The 6,852-nt window shown below is 35.4% G+C and overlaps 1 long non-coding RNA gene across 1 annotated transcript in view; it reads right to left on the bottom strand.

Moving 5' to 3' along the window:
* Positions 1–329: 329 nt before the first annotated feature.
* LOC111737455 overlaps positions 330–6,852 on the bottom strand; it is an 11,207-nt gene continuing 4,684 nt past the window's right edge. Inside the window, exon 3 of the long non-coding RNA XR_002779442.1 lies at positions 330–3,340. This is a non-coding gene — a long non-coding RNA (uncharacterized LOC111737455). The remainder of the gene's footprint in view (positions 3,341–6,852) is intronic.

Below are 6,852 nucleotides of genomic sequence, written 5' to 3'. Positions count from 1 at the left end.
TGTTGCCTTGTGTGGCTTGCTATGCCATTCTCTCACGAGTTATGAGCATATGTGATTAATAAACTGCTGTCGATTCATCTGTCTGGTATTAGGTATCATGTGTTCAGCCAATCTCCATAACTCCAGGTGGGAATTCCTATCTCATTATAAAATAGCCAGAAAATTTCGGTGTGGCTGCTTAGAAGTCAGTAACCCTCAATGCTTGATATTTATTACTATTTCAACACGAAAGCGCTGTTTCTGCTCATAATTATCTTCATTTACATTAACTTGACTATAGTTGTTCAAGTATTATTGCAAATTGCCAAAGGGAAGAGATACTTAAAAAAGCCATTTCAAAGGTTTTTACTATTCATAGAGGCATTTATATACAAAAACAATACACACAAACAACAAATGTGAAAGAGAAATAGCTCCTTAAAGATAATAAGGATGGATGATCTGTCAGCTAGGTAGGTAATTCTTATTTCCTAGAATGAATTCTTAATCTCTTTAAAATCATAAAAAAAAAAACAACACTTGAGCGTTTTAATAGAAATGCTTTCTACTCTTCAGAGGAAGCTATAAATTACATCAGGCAAACAGTTTAGTTGTACAAAGTTTGGGATGAGAGACTTTTCTCCTATACACAAGATTGCATTTAATATAGGCACGTATTTTAAAATTAGATATTGTTTGCTCTGAATTTTCTGCTCCTGTGCTGTTTACTTATTTCAAATCTGTATGCAAAGTCCTCACATTCACAACTGGATCAGATACAAACCATAGGACATTTTAATTCTGGCATTACCAGGTAGTAGCTTGGCTTCAGCACCATTTTCTTTCCTGCCATAGATAATCTACATTTTTGTCTTTCAGTTCTTCTTTGTACTAAGAGGTTTATATTCTGACTACTTCATCTAAATATTTATGAAGGAAAGAATGATAAGTGGGAAATTTGTGAAGAAATGAACTCAAAATCTTACACTATTTCAAAAGCAAAACATTTACAAAACTGCTTGATTCCACTGAGAAAATCTGCATATATTTAGTACTGTTTTGACATAAATAATTTTGAAATCTTGAGAATATCTGTGCCTTTCCAAATTGAATAAGATTAATAGAAAGTACTTGTACAATTTGAAAGTTATATATTACACAATTCATGAGTTTGATGCTTACGATTTATTCAGCTGATATTTTTAGACTCATTAGTTAAATGTTTCATTTACTAAAGTATTACCTGAGCCATATGGCGTATAAGATAAAATGCAAGAAAGTGATTTAAAAAATATGTCAATAGGAAAAATACTAAAAATAGTATCTGAGATAGTGTTTCTCATTAGGATTGCTAATGGCCTTTGGAGAGAGACAGATTTTTCTTGTCCTGGAGAATCCCCTGTATTACAGGACATGTAGTATTCCTGGTCTTTTGTCATTAACTTACAGTAGCAACTCCTGATCATTGGGGCCACCAATAATTCTGTCACCCAGTTACAAATGCATCTGGTTGGTATAACTCCCATTAAAGACAGTTTATTTGTACTTCCCATAAAGTCTATTCTGGACCACATCATCTAGCAGAGTCCTTTTGAGTTCCCAAGCTATTTCTCCATTGTTCCTTTGGTCCACCGAAAAATGATGACCTTTTCAAGAGTTGAATTTCTCTATTGTTTTTTTTCTCTGTTCCTTCTGCTAATACCTATCTTCCAATGACAACATCCAGCAAGGTACCATATTTTCATGGGCTTCAGGAAAATTCTTGGCTAATTGGATTTCAATTTAACCTACTGCCCTGATATACTTCCAATTATTCTGACAAATTTTCTTTTTCTTCAGCCTCTTCTCCTCCCTCCAGCACCAGTCCGAAAGACAGAAAGTGCACCAGTTATTTTGACAAAATCCAGAAAAGGATTATTTAAACATGTAATGGAGGATTGAAAGGGGGAATAAAAAGTGGTGGGCGCTAAAATATCAGAGAAACAGTATTTGCAGGAAACTGCTACCAGGAACAAATGAATAAAGTTAGGACTATTAAATTTTGAAAGTTAGATGAAAGCCCCTGAGGAACAGAGACTCAGAACCGGATGATAACGCACTGCCAAAGTAGCACTGTGCGTGTCCAGTAGAGCTCTGGGAGGTTCTCTTAAAAGTTCAGCTAAATCACTAGATAGGGTATAAAACATGTGCTATTAGAGTAGTATGTTAGACATGATATGGTATAGATGTTGAACCAATGGTGATTATATCTTGCTGAGAGGTCAATAGGTAGAAGGCTTGTATCCAGAAATCAAGGCGTGATCATAGGATTGCCTTCTATTACCATCACTTTCAGTGACCAATTGAAAACTTTGTATTTCCCATCCTTTTTAGTCTGTGAGGGATTAATGATCCTGGTTTCTCTATGAGGTAGAGGAACCAAATACTTGCATGAACAAATACTATGAGTATTATCAGTTCGTTTTGGGCTCTGACTGCAGATGGATCGGTAGGCAAGGAAAGGCATGACTCTAACTAACGAGTGAACTGCCTGGAATAAAATGAGGTGCTAGAGATATTGCTACATTATCGGACAAGGAAGAATAAGTCTGAACTTGGTGACAACAGTCAGCTGGCAGTTGCAGTGACCATGGCCTGACAAGGGTTAAGTAAGCAGGTGGTTAGCTGTTTTGAAGATCTATGTCTGCACCACTCTCTCCTGAACGAGGAGACCAACCAGCCGAAGTGCTAACCCAGCATGAAGGTTACTAGAGAAAGAAGGTTCATATTAGCTATAGCCTTGAGAGTAATAGCTACATCAGGGAATATAGCTCGTTCTACTTTACTTCTGGTGTTACATCATTTTTTTATATTATGTTTAACCATTACCATGAGACAGCGTAGGGCTTAGGCAGACTTAAATGAGGCAATGGGTGGACTGAAAAAGTCAATGTGGATGACCTGTCCTATATTTTTGTGGTCCAGCTGAAGCTGCGGAAGACATTTTTCATACACACTCCCAGCATATCACCTCAAGCCCCTGTGTTACTCTGCTTGTCTGACGGAGGGCTTCTACAGCACTGCAGGACTTGATCTTTTAGCAGCTGGGATTCAAACTTTGGGACTGGGGCACCCATCAGTTGATGTTGATGCCTCTGAGAAGATTTCATGGCGCTGGTTATAGTAATGTGGAATCAGTTTTAGCTGGAATCCACTGATAGAGTCTTTGCAGAAGTGGTGCTGACACGATCAAGCAGGGAAACATAAAGAAGCCTGTGGTTTATTCCTCTTCCGGAATGCCAATATTCCCCTGGGCATTGCTTTTGGAAGAACTGAAGTGATGGTCAGCTGACAATGAAGACATGCATTGAGAGTCCCTGTACTAGCAGCAAAAAATGCATAGATAAGGGTGAGTTTTGAGAGGCAATATTTCAAAATCAGACTTAAAAAAATATTTTCTTAATTTGTTTCTTAGTCTTATTTTTTAAAATGAAAATAGTTTGTTAATCTATAGTGAATTATTAGCGATGAGAATGCCTTTTAGAACTATTTGTGTTCTCCTAGGAGATAGAATACTGCTTAATCTGCTCAGGTTGCTATAACCAAATAATGTAGACTAGGCAGCTTAAACAGTCTTTTCACTGTATCCTCACATGACAGAGAGAAGCTCTGGTGTCTCTACTGCTTCTTTAGGGATACTAATCCCATTGTGTGGCCTCCACATTCATAACCTCACTTAAATCAAATTATTTCCCAAACTTCTCACCTCCAAATACCATCGTTTGTGGTTAGGGTTTCAACATATAAATTTTGGGGGAACATAAACATTCAGTCCCTAACGAATATCATAAAGGCAAAGAAGAAATAATGGTTTGGAGTTTTTACATTATAGAATGCTGACACGACAAATATCACGCCATACAGACATAGCTACTTTCCTTGTTCTTTTCACCAACTCACGGATGAGCATAACATTGACTAGTAAGAATTATTATATCAAATTCATGGAGATTTATCTATAAGCAAATTAAATTAAATTAATTCTATTTTGTTTGCTTGTTTGTATAGTGGTAGGTATTTTCTAAACAATTAATTTCATTTCAGAAGAAAGTCTCTTTAGGCTCTGCTTTTAATCAACATATAGGATCCTTTAAATATCATGTTAATGAACACAGCGTTACTAACAGTTTACACTGCAATTCACTGAAGTAGCTGGTGGCAGGGGACATCTTGTGGTCAAAGTAGCAAGTGAATTTCTTTGAATGAAATTAAGAAGAGAAGATGATCATTTTCTATGTAGAGGACAATACAGGAGGGTGAATGTAAGACAAATGTAAGAGTCAGAAGACATGAATAAAAGAAGACAAAATATACCCATTACATATTAAAGTCTCTATCAGAATTGATTCCCACAATCTGAAAGTGAGAAGAAAAACACAATTGCAAAAAAATGATAGATACAAAGCATTTTAATCTAAAATATCCCACATTAAGGTCAATGTAAAATTATTCAAGTACTAGTTTCTAGCATCTGAGTTCTCATTTCTAATCAATCATTGAACCAGATCACTTCTTCTTGTAGTTTCTTCTTTTAAGAAAAAAGAGTCAGAAAAGTTTAAAAGAGATGGAATGATCATAATTCTTAATTTACCACATAGGTTTAAACAGTCGTCATTTTGGGGGTTATATTTGGGGGTTATTTATAGATTCTATCCATTTATATTTATCTGTCTGTATCTTTTGTTTACTTCCATAATTGCATTGCTGAACCATTTGATTTTTTTTTGTATATTGTACATATCATAAAACTTCACTCTAGTTATGTAACTCCTTAGTATAAGTGTGTTTCCTACCAAAAGTGATACCATTATTACATGTAAAATGTCTATAAATGGTATCATTTAAATCTCATTCCACATTTAAATATTCCCAAAATTCTCAAAAATTTCCTTTATAGTTTTTTTCTTATAAACCAGGCTTCTGTTAAAATGAAAGCATCACAAGAGGTTGTTTTATTTCTTTAGTCTACATTTTTTCCTTCTCCTTTTTTATGGTTTTTAAACTTTTTTCTACACATTTTATTGTAAAATTTTCAAACATGTAGCAATATTAAAAGTATTTTACAGTAAACATTGTATTTGCTACTTATATTATATTGTTAATATTCTACTTCATTACATATCTACTCATCATTTCATCTTTATATGTCCTTCATTCCACCATAATTGGCAATGGCCCAAAAGTCTGTAAAAATATGCAGATGGGGCTGATGGTTGGCCAGAGTATGCAGTGCTAAGATGACTGCCTGAAGTTTAATTAATTGTGATGACCCTTGGGTCTCATTTTTTATTAGAATTTCCTGGTTAGTAGGTGGAAAACAGCAACTTCCCACTAAGCTCTATTATTTGCAATGATGGTGATGCCATCTGCAAATTACATAAATTCCATTCTCTGTTTAATCAGATGATCCTAGGGGGCTCTTAAGATAACCAAGAAGTCTGGGAAAGGAGTGACATACTCCAGCAATATGACATCTGTCAAAAATAGAGGAGATACTTACTCTTCGAGGTGGAATAAGCAAGAAGGTGCATGTTTACCTTCATCCTGAACCAAGGGGCTTTGATTGCTGTGCCAAGTTTGCGGGTTGCTACTTCCATGACCCAATGCATAGTGGTATGAAGGGTCAGGAATTGTCACTTTCGTGACATATATTGTAAAGCCAAGAGGGGGCAGTTTCTTGTATTAGAAACTCATGGGCAACTTCTGGCAAAAAACTTAAAGGCTAAAGATTCTAAGAACCATGAGACCAAGTCTCTATAACCTCTACAGAGAAGGAGTCTCTGTTGTCACTAATGGAAGTGTCTGTTAAATTGCAATTTGTACAGATACTAGCACATTTTGTTGAAGGGAGTCTAATTCAAGATAGTCTAATTTACAAGTAATAGAATAAAACGTCTTAAGTGAAATTTGTAAATGAGAAATATTTTGCCTCTAGGACCTCCCCCCAGCAAATACTAAAAGATGCTTCTCTTGTTTTAATAGTGTGGATGTTGTGAGGTTTAATAACTGTTTCTTGATATAGAGTAACCCTTAGTTTATCACATAGTTTTCGGAAATTTAAATGAGGTGGTGAATCTTTGCTGTGTGTAAGGAAATGCCCATCTCTTTTTTTGTGAGCCACTTCATGAGTATTTTTGTGTCCTGAATGAGTATGTCAAATGAATTTCCTCAGAAGAGGATGTAATCACTGCAAGGTTATACCTACACTGTTAAATAGAATTGGACGTGGTGAAGATCTTGCCTGCAAAGATTGCGTGAGCTGTCAAAGCTACTGGGGTACCTCATGATAGCCATGATAAAAATACATGCTATCTATTTATCTGAAAAGATGTTGAAATTGGTATTGAAGAGACTATATTAGCCTCAACTGTAACAGCAAAATATTTACCTGTTGCTGATGGATAAGTCAGTAGTTTCAGTAATATTATTTATGGAAACCTCAATGGATGGGATCATGGCTTTAAGTGGCATTATGGTCGTGGTAATCATTATGAGGTGTCATTGATTCTTTCTAAGCATAAACAGGCCAGATTGGATTATAAATGAAAAAGTAGTAGGAATAACAACTCCTTCTCTGAAGGAGAAGGTCTTATATAATGAGTTTCAATCCTGATAGAATTTACATTGAGTTGTATAACTATTTTTGCTGTGGGGGAGGATCCATGGGAGTCTTATTTTGTCAAGTCAATTTGCAATTGCCCAAGACTTATTTTAACTTTAATTTGTTACTCATTGGATAGAGTGCTTATATGTGCTATGAGATATTTTAGGGCATAGGTGCTATGACTATAGGGAATTTAGTCATGGTAATAGTTATAATAGTTAAGGTGAAGC

Source organism: Pteropus vampyrus, unplaced genomic scaffold (genome assembly GCF_000151845.1).
Source record: "Pteropus vampyrus isolate Shadow unplaced genomic scaffold, Pvam_2.0 Scaffold27, whole genome shotgun sequence".
In the NCBI taxonomy this organism is placed as follows: domain Eukaryota; kingdom Metazoa; phylum Chordata; class Mammalia; order Chiroptera; family Pteropodidae; genus Pteropus; species Pteropus vampyrus.
The sequence above is the reverse complement of the archived record's forward strand: the minus strand, read 5'-3'. Positions and strand labels throughout refer to the sequence as shown.